Source organism: Paroedura picta, chromosome 8, assembly GCF_049243985.1.
Source record: "Paroedura picta isolate Pp20150507F chromosome 8, Ppicta_v3.0, whole genome shotgun sequence".
Taxonomy (NCBI): Eukaryota; Metazoa; Chordata; class Lepidosauria; order Squamata; family Gekkonidae; genus Paroedura; species Paroedura picta.
In genome coordinates this window covers 44,917,438-44,927,482 of record NC_135376.1, presented here as the reverse complement: position 1 = coordinate 44,927,482, position 10,045 = coordinate 44,917,438, and the positions used below count along the sequence as shown (strand labels likewise).

The 10,045-nt window shown below is 43.8% G+C and overlaps 1 long non-coding RNA gene across 1 annotated transcript in view; it reads left to right on the top strand.

Moving 5' to 3' along the window:
• Positions 1–893: 893 nt before the first annotated feature.
• LOC143842627 (uncharacterized) overlaps positions 894–10,045 on the top strand; it is a 29,025-nt gene continuing 19,873 nt past the window's right edge. The window contains exons 1-2 of the long non-coding RNA XR_013233236.1: positions 894–941; positions 1,496–1,614. This is a non-coding gene — a long non-coding RNA (uncharacterized LOC143842627). The remainder of the gene's footprint in view (positions 942–1,495; positions 1,615–10,045) is intronic.

Below are 10,045 nucleotides of genomic sequence, written 5' to 3'. Positions count from 1 at the left end.
TAAAACGGAGAAACAAAAGAAAGATGTACATCACTCTTGAGTTCCTTGGAAGGACTCCTAGCTCAGTTGGCTTACAAGACTCCTCCTGCAGTCATGCCCACCCCTTTGCATTACATAAGATGGTGTAAGTCTCTAATTAATTCCCAGTGGCCATTGCAGCTGACAGCAAATTCAGCATTTAATATGAAAAAACCCTTTATGTTAAAGGGGGGGGGGGGGGAATGAGCCTGCAATCTGAGGAGGAAATGCATCTGCACAGGAAATGTGTTCTGATTAGTGCTAGGAAAACTAGAGGCCAAAGTGAAGAACAAACTGAGGAATTTGAAGACTGATGGAGTGTTGTTGTTCTCATTTCTCCACCATAACCTCCAGCTTGGAGTGGAGGAGTGGCAGTGGGTGGTCATTGTGCATTATGTCCCTTATGCCATGGGCCTGCCCTGAATCTTTCCCCAACGGTGTTCCTTTTTCATTTTGAGAAATGATGTTGTTGCTCAGTTGACCACATTGGTATGTAGTAAATAGTGAGCCTCTAAAAACCACTCTGCTTGGCATCATTTTCTGGGGATGATCACAGGTAAAGCACCCACCGTGGCACGGTATAAGAGCTCCAGGAATCAGACCCCAGTTCTTGGACCTTCCATTCAGTCAGAGATGCAGCAGAGAATTTCATCCCGACTTCAATAATATTTCCCCAGTCTTGTGTTGGAATATTCTTGGTGGTATGAAATGAGATTTCATCACCCCATTTCTGTCCTGCTAGCATAAAAGTGGGTCCATGTTATCCTCACAATAACCCTGTGAATCAGGTTAGGTTGAAACGTAATTAGTTCACCCGTGAGTTCACAATGGAACAAGAATTCCGTGTCCCCAGGACATTCTCTTTTTGCTACTCATGTTTTTCTTCAGCAAGTTAGAGTTTATACTGGACAATTATACTGGATGTGAGTCTCCCTGGGAAAAACTGAATCTGATCCAGCGGGGGTTGGGGGTGGGGAGAGGAGTTGACCATCTCGTACCGAGTGATGATGTCAATAAAGTTTATGAAGTTTCTTCAACTCCCACTCATGTTGCATTTGCTCCTCAGGACCTGAATACAGTCCTGTCTTCTTTTTGCAGCTAGGCTTTGGCTCTCTCTCTCTCTCTCATTAACATTTCCCTTTCTTCAAGAAACAGATGAGACACAAGGGAAGAGGGTCTGGGGAGTGCCTGGATGATGGGAGTCCTTTGATCAAAGTCGGCATTTGATGCATCCTTGGTTATTTCCAATGCTTTTTTCGGTTCCCCCCCCCCCTCTTCGGTGTACCAGCTAATAGAGTTGTTATCCCTGTTAGTTTAAGGGCCGTTCGAATTCTATTAGAATATTAAATTATCCCGCTTTGTGCTGCCGGCAATAACTGCTACACAAGGTCGTATGTTAGCCTGACAGATAAGCTGTCATTCTCCGTCTAAGTTAGCTACATTTAAGAGTCTACATCTTTGTTTTATCTGAGGAAAGAGAGGGACGTGGGCTTGGAGAGGACCAGAGGGAACCCGAGCTGTCTTTCTCCCCCTTCCAATCGCTGGCACAAATCACGGCTGTCCTGACAGCCTCATCCAACCTTTCTTCCGCTGCAGGTTGGTAAATGTGTCTTCCTTGTGTTTGATCGTCAAACGGCTTCCTTTATTGCATTTGTCACCGCCAAGATTAAAGTTCCCCACAGTCTGCCAGCCTGCAAATCAGGATGTTGCTGGGCCCCTGAAAAGCAAGGGAATTTCAGTGCTCCCGGTTGGTGCTGAAAGGTGCAAGCCCAGTGTAGTGATGAGCTGTACGACTGTGTGGGTGTTGCGGTGCAGCTAGAAAATGCGGCTTTCTCTGTACCTTCCAGGGAGGGGTCGGGAAGGATTCAGCCTTTACCATGAAGGATACATTGTTCCTTTGGCTGTGTTGCTCCCTTGCAGCATCACTGACACCACAAGCCCTCTCCAGTTGGATTGCCAACCTGCAGGTGAGAGCTGGAGTCTTCCTGGAATTACCTCTATCTCCAGACTTCAGAAATCAGTTTCCCTGGAGAAAATAGCAACTTTAGTGGGAGGACTCCATGGCATCACGGCTCTTTGGAGCTCCCTCTCTCCCAAATTCTGCCCTACCCAGGCTCTGCCCCTAAATCTCCAGAAGTTTCCCAACAAGGAGTTGGCAACCCTGTGCCATCAATTGCACAGACAATTATTCACTTCCTCTAAAAGTTCATTTCAAGTTTTCATAAAGTGTTTATTTTTTTAAACCGCCCTCATTTCCAAAGACACCTGTAAACTGGTGGATTTTGACAAAAGTCTTACAGATAGGAGCCAGTATAAATATTGTTTCCTGCCATTCACAGATTCATGAAACTGAAGGATACTAGGAGGTCATTCAGTTGGTTCAGCCTCTTATGGACTCAGTGGATCAATGTATGCATGCTCTAGCCCAAGTGTGAGCAAACTGTACATAAAGATAAGGTATTAGGAACATTCTTGAACTGGTCCCTAGTTGGACATCAATCCTGATCCAAAGAAGAGGAAAGAGAAGACCTCAAGATTTTTGTCAGGTTGTCTTCAGCTACTAAGGATGCCAGCCTCCAGGTGGGACCTTGGCATCCTCCAGAATTAGAACCCATCTCCAGATTACAGAAATCAGTTTCCCTGGAGACCTAATCTCAGAAGCTAAGCAGGGCTAACCCTGATGAATATTTGGATGGAAGACTTCCAATGATTTGAGTGGTAGATCCTCCAAGGAACACTAGGGGTCATGACACGAAAGCAGGAAATGGCAAAACAACCTTTGAATGTCCCTTGCCTGGCTACACTACACACACCATATGACAGACAGACAGACAGACAGACAGACAGACAGATGCCCATGGAAAAACATGAATATTTGAGGGGGGGTGGATTCAATGGCATTGTCGTCCATTGAGGCTCCTGTCCTCCACAGATTTCACCCCCCCCCCGAAAAAAAAAATCTCCAGGAATTTCTCAACCTGGAGCTAGAAATCAACTATTTGTTATGGAAGTCCTTATGCAGTTTTGATAACCTGTGTCCAGAAGTGAGGCCCAAGTGACAAATTCATAGTGCTTTCCTTGAAATAATTTCTTAGGGTGATTCCGCAATGGCCTAAAATTTCACAGCAGCACTTTTTTAGCTGTGTGGAATTTTCCTGATTTCACGCAGAAATCTGGCTCCTCAGGCACAGCTCTGGAGGAAATGTTGCCATCATGCAGATTTTTTGGGAGTTCTGGAAAACCACAACTTGCCTCCCCACCTGGGGAGCCAATTTGCAGCAATCCAAAGCATGTGGTCAGCATTCAAAGTGGCTTTCCACTTCTTTCCCCACCCTCTTTCTCTGACCTGCAAGTCCACTTGCCTCCTCTGCCTCTCGTTTTGTTCCGTCCTCACCTTGCCGCCATTTTGTTTGTTTTTTTGTTTGTGCTAGGACACATGATCGTTGTTAGGAATTAACATGGCCATGAGGAAGACACCCCCTTATCTCTCTTTATCGGATAAGCTAAAATGGTGACCTTCTAATCTATGTTTGGAACAAGGAGCCCTCAAATGGCCCCCTAAGGAGTTTCCCCCAAAGTGTTCATTGATTTAGCTAGTGAGTCCAGTGGCACCTTAAATACCAACAAAGTTTTATTCAAACTTCCTCAGATGCAAAAATATCAAAAATATATTAAATCAAATGTGTGTTATTGCTCGCATGTAAAGAAAAAAAAGGGGGGGGGGAAGGAAGGGGGCAGGGCTGCCCACCCTGTGCCTCAAAACAAAAGGGAAAAAAAACACAGAGAAGCACATGGTTCCAAATTTAATGCAAACAACATGAAAAGAAAGCAAATCCTTGGTATTGCCGTTTGGAAACTACATGTGCAGATGGTCAGGCACAAAACCTCCAAAGGCCGATACGAAGGAGAACCTGTTACCCAAATCGGATCCCTCAAAGGGAATTGTGGGTAATCATGAATATAGCAAGAGGCTGGGTAATGCATTATCTTTTCTACCAAATTTTATGGGGTCCATTCCCTGGAAGAAACCCTTCTTAAATGAAGGTGACAATTAAGCTTACACTCAAGGGGATTTATTTGGGGAAAATATTGGAGTACATTCAAAACACTCATAAGCAAAAATATACAAACACTAAGTTCTACAGGGGAAAAGGTTAGAGGAATACTGTACCTGTCTTGGGTCCAAGCAGCAAAGACATGGGGTTGACGACATCAGGGGTGGAAAGGGTGCCAGGCATGGAGGGATCAGCACAACACACACACACATACAAGGTTTGCAAGGTTTGATATAGAATTTGAAATTCCCAGGCCAGTCCCAGTGACTGTCCACTAGGAGGTCCATGACTGATGATTGGTTGTGGGTTATGGACAAATCTGATAGGGTGGTTGGCATATGAGGTCACTAGAGTGGGAGGTATGGAGTAAGCTCACCAAGTGGAACAATACCTTGGCTAGGTGAAATGTGTTGTTAATGGCCCTGTATTGTTTAATCCGAAAAGTCTTGGGAGGCGTACAATAGGAGACATTTAGGGGTAGGCAGAAATTGGACTGGACAAAAACGTCAAAAGAAGTTGCAGTTAGTACCTGGGGGAATATACCTTTCCTGTAGATAGTCTAATGGCCTTTGACTGGGAGGAGATGGTTTTCCATAATGTGCACATTTGGCTCAGTCAGTTGGACAAGCAGGAAGTAGAAGATAAGGTTCTAGTCCAGTTCAGATGAGATGGAAATCTGGCCTGGCTTTTCTAGGCAAAAGAAAGAAATCTAGTGAAGCCAAACAAGATGGAAACCTGGCCTGGCTTCCTAGGTTTGTTGAGAGATCCTACTGACTCCATAGTCAGTCTCTGCCAGGCTGGTTTCTGCATGTACCAACCTGCTCAGAGTCCAATCACGGGCTTCTGTGTGTGAAGGTGTCTCTGTGTGAGGCACCCTTCCATTATGGGCTACCTTTATGGTAAAAGGACAACTGCAGAAAAAGCCTTATAAACGCTGTTACTTACCATGCTGCCACTATAACAGGCACCCAAAATGCCATGCCATCTCCTGTAATCTTGTTTTCCCTTTAGCAATTTCAACTCACTAGCAGTGGTTTGGGGGCACTTCAATGCAGCACTTCATCCCACACCGTTCCATAATATGAAGAAATCACTTACTACAGTTTCTAGTTCATGGGGAAGTGCCTTTACTAATTTTGACCTCCTAAATCAGTTGGTCCATCCCATGTGTCTTTATTGTTATTCCATTTGTCCATGTAAAGGCAACAGAGCTGGACAAGCCTTAGAGTTCTTGGAAGCAGCCATGTAGGGGTGTTGGCATTATCCCCAAACATACTCAGACTGTTTCCGCATTAGGAGACATATCTTGTTTTAGCCTTGCTTTGGATTTCCTTTGGATGCTGCGAGTCGACTCTAGCATTTCCGCATTTGGGCTTTCCTCCCCTCATTTCCCAGGCTGAAATTCACAACATGCTTTCCATGCTGAGTCCGACGGAGGCAGTCTCCCAGCATGCTCTGCTCCTTTCCCCTTTTCAATTTTTTTTTCAAAATTGTGCCTGCTGACACCTTTGTTTTCATTGCACCCCATTATCCTACCATTCTGCACCCTTGATCACCTCTCCCCTTTCCTCCCAAAGTGTCCTGAATATAATTTCTTTTTTTAAAACCTGGCTTATAAAGTTATAATACCTCTGTGCTTTTTAAAATTTAGAAACAGTGTTGTAATGTGATCATCCCTTTTTTTAAAAAAAAGGCAATTTTTTCAGAATGTTGGGAGGGAGGGGAGAAAGGGAGGAGAAGGGAGGACAGTGACAAGGAATGGAGTATGGCCAAATGATTCAAAATGGTGGGCGTGGCGAAAAACCCAAAGGCATGCATCTCTGAACTGAACAGCCCCAAATTAGACCCCATTAGACTCCGCTTGAAAAGATAAAATTAGGTTTTCTGCGGATTCCTTTGCTGCAGAGCAAGTAAGGGACAATTCAGGCCTGCCCCTCAAAAAGCGGATTTCAGTGTGGAAATAGAGAAAAAAAGTTGACCCTTTAAAAATTGATATCTCAGCGATATCACTAGTGCAGAAACACTCTCAGCCACACAGTTTGCAGTGCTGCCAGTGTTGTGTTGACAGATGGATACATGGGCAGATATGAGGGGAACCAGCAGTCTGCTTCTGGGTGATCCGTACAAAACTGATTTGAAAAGGGCCAAAGAAGCCTTCCCTGATGATTGCCCATTTTGCCTCCCAAACACCAAGTGCCACATCATACCCTAGGACTGGAAGAGTTCTCAATAATCTCGTGGTTCCCCTAAGCAACAGACCACTTAGGACTTGTTTAAACATGTGGCTTTCCCACTGTCTTTCAGTCGAAGTGAAGCCTTTTAAAATGACCGTGCTTAAGCCTGCTTCAATTTTGTCATCAGGTTTTCACACCTGGAAAGCCTTGTGACTAATTCTAGGCAAGTGAGACTCGGTGTGAGTTATTCAGGGATTAATGAAAGGCATTTTGCACATGCTCCATGACACAGATGACGTTTTTATGTTACTAGCCAAATAGCCTTCATTTCTTTGGGCAGGCCTGTTAATAGTAAGGGGCCCTGAAGGCTGCAGCATATCTCTGAGGGGCGCTGCACACAGGAAAAGCCTGGAACGCCTGTGGATGAAGATCACCCAGGGTAGAGTGCAGCTTTTACCTTCATCACAATAGCATTCCCATTGCATCCTAGACTGGAGCCTAGCATTTGAAACTACAGTCACCAGCTTCCAGGTGAGGCTTGGAGTTCCTCTGGAATTTTAACTGACCTTCAGGCTTCAGGAATCAGTTCCCCTGGAGCAAATGGCAGCTTCAGAGGGACACACAAACAGATGAAGCTGCCTTATACTGAATCAGTTCCTTCCTCCACTAAGATCAGTATTTGTATCTCAGACTGGCTGCAACTCTCCAGGGTCTTAGCTAGAGGTTTTTCACATCACTTACTCTCTAGTCTTCATAACTGGAGATGTCAGGGATTGAACTGGGGACCTTCACCAAGCCAAACAAATGCTCCACCACTGAGCCACATCCCTCCCCACCAAGAGAGGAATTTGTGGCATCACATCCCTGCTGGGTTTCCTTCCCTACTCAAAATTGTAAATTGGGAGAGATTTACTGTATCTTTGTTGGTTTGTTTTAAAACTTATGAAAGTGCTTCAAGGACACTGACCCTATATGATATAGTGACCAGTGTGGTTAGTGATGGACTAAGGCTAACATTAGGAAGACCCTAGGAAGACCCTAGTTCAAATGACCATTCTGCTATGAAATTCATTGAGTTAGTCATCTCTCTTACCTTGACCTTCCTCAGAGTACACATGAGGATAAAATAGGGAGTTGACAATCCTGTACATACCACTACCTTGAGCTTTTTGGCAGAAGGGTGGTATAGACTGTAATGGGTAGATAGTTGTCGCATAACAAAAGTGTGTCCCACTTGCATGTGTGATGCGTGGCGTGGCCCTGATTCCCTCTCCCCCCCCCACCCCGCAGTAAGAAGCTTCCCAGGCCGCAAGCTTGCAGCCTGGAAAGTTTTTTACTGCGGGGGGGGGGGGGCGGGGAGAGGGAACCGCGGCCCAACCACAGGTTGGAGACCACTGTGTTAGTATACTTAGAGATTCTAGACCATGCTAGTTCCCATTGTTCTATTGTCACATTTGTCTCAATATTTTGCATCCATTTAATCATACATGGCTTAACCCATTCCATTTCCATCTCATACCTTAATAACAGGTTATATATTTGTCCCTGCAAGTGAGGCTCGTCTTGATTTACCAAATTTCAGAATTCAACACATTTCAATTAAAACTGAATGTAGCATTGTAATGAATCCACACACAATGTATGAATATGTCTTAAAAGACATGCTTTTATAAACTACCTTTCAGCTACAATTCAGATAATACCTACTATATGACTGATATCTGATACTATAGTGAAATCTCTCTCCTATTTAACTTGGCAGAATGGATTTTTGAAACCATTTTAGATTTCTACTGCCTCCGTTTATAGATGTCATTGTCAGTGTTTTTCCCTCCCTCTCTCTTTATTTTTGCTTCATATTTCTCAGCCTGTTGTATGCTAGACACTTTCTTTAGTCACTATGCCTCTGAGCTCGCTGGTCCTTAGCTTTTTCAGATTCAGTTTATTAATGCGATACAAGACCAGAATGAATGAGAGGGTGATCTGGCTGCAACATCTGTCACCCCATTGATTGCCAGGGTTGATTCAGCTGATCTGGCTGGCTAAGCAGGTGTCCCCTACCTCCCTCACTGCTCTTTGTGCATCCCTCCCAAAACTGTGTGATTGTTGGAAGATGATGACCATCCCAGTTCTTTGGTCAAGCAGATACAATAGTTGCTCTCCCTTGCTAAAACCTCCAAACAAGCTCTGCTCCTTAGCTTCCATGAGCACTGGGACTTCTCTAATGTCCTCAGTTACTCTAATAATGCTTTAGTTGGGTGTAGGCCCTGTGTGAGATTTAAATTTCTGACAAGTGGACAAAATTCCCTTCCCTCAAGGCTGCCAACTTTCTGTGATGGCTTTGTTCCCTGGGCAGTTGGAATACTGTAAATATTCTATTTCTATCTCCTGTTGCCATTAGAACAATACCATATAGATCATACAGTTTCACAGGGCTGTTCTGAAGTCTCATAAGAAATACTGCAGAATAAAACTAAAATACTGGATAAAATAAGTAATAATATGGAAGATCTCACCACATGAGAACTGTGGTAGGCAACAGTGGCTGGAGCGGCAGAGCTATGGGGTTCTTTTGTGCTGTTTTCACCATCTTGCTGTTGTTTTAATATTAGGTATTTTTAACTGGGGCTGGTGATGTTTTATTGATGATATTGATTCTTGTTTTATTGTTTTATATTGTGGGCTACCTTGGGCTGGCAGTTGCTGGGAGAGGCGGGGTATAAATATAAAAATAAATAGATATTCTCATAGCAACCTTTGCTTTTGATTAATTCGGCAAGGACCACAGTAGTAAGCAAGTGTTTCTAGAACATCTACAATGTAATCCTAGGAACACTTACCTGGGAATATACCTCATTGAATAGAACTGGATAGAATTCTGAGTAGACTTCCTTAGTATCGCTCCCTGAATCTTGGTGGTTCTACCTCCAAATAACAATCATGTCATGTGAAGTCTCCAATCTGGTACAAAGCAACTTTCTGTAATGAAAGAGAACTTCACATTTTGCCAGTGTGGTAGAAGGAGAAGGTATTGCAGCCTTTCAGAAACAAGTACGAGAAACGCCAGCAGCACAAATAGATTCAGTCAGCGATCATATCCATTGATGAACAGACCGAGGGCTGCCCAGCATGCCATATTCTCTGCTCTAGACCTGTGAATCATTAAGGTGCACCTCTTGACTCACTGTTAACAAATATACAGATGGTAAGGATTGCATCTGGATTCTATTAGGCAACTGTAGTATTAGAAGCTTTTGCAGCCTTCTTGTGCTCTTCTTAATGCTTCTATGCAGGTCCTGAAATACAGCCCTTCTTTACTATTCAGTTGTGAGGTGGTCTTCCTTCCTGCCTCTATTTGTCTTGCTCATACACATTCATAACATTCAAATTTATAATGTAATCTTACTTGCCGTTCCATATTTATGAGAGGTTTTGATGGGTGTTTCTTTATGTGATAATATCAGGCGAAATGCTAACCCATTGCCTCAAACCACTGTAAAGTCGTTTTCTTACATAATTGACATCGGCATATTCTTTCATTATACAAGATTTAGCACGCATCTGCTCCACCATTGCACGGCAATAGATGACTTTTTCCAGTGCTTCCTATTATCAATTCAAATTACCCCCATTTCCCGAAGCTACTGTATGGATTTTACAGTTGACAGTAAGGGAAAAACACAGGAGCATAATAACTCTCTTAAATTATTCAGGCCTAGTTAAACCCAGTTTGGTCTCGACTGGAAAGTGGATGCAGGAGGGGAATGAGAGAGAGGGAGCGAGAGGGAGGGAGAGAAT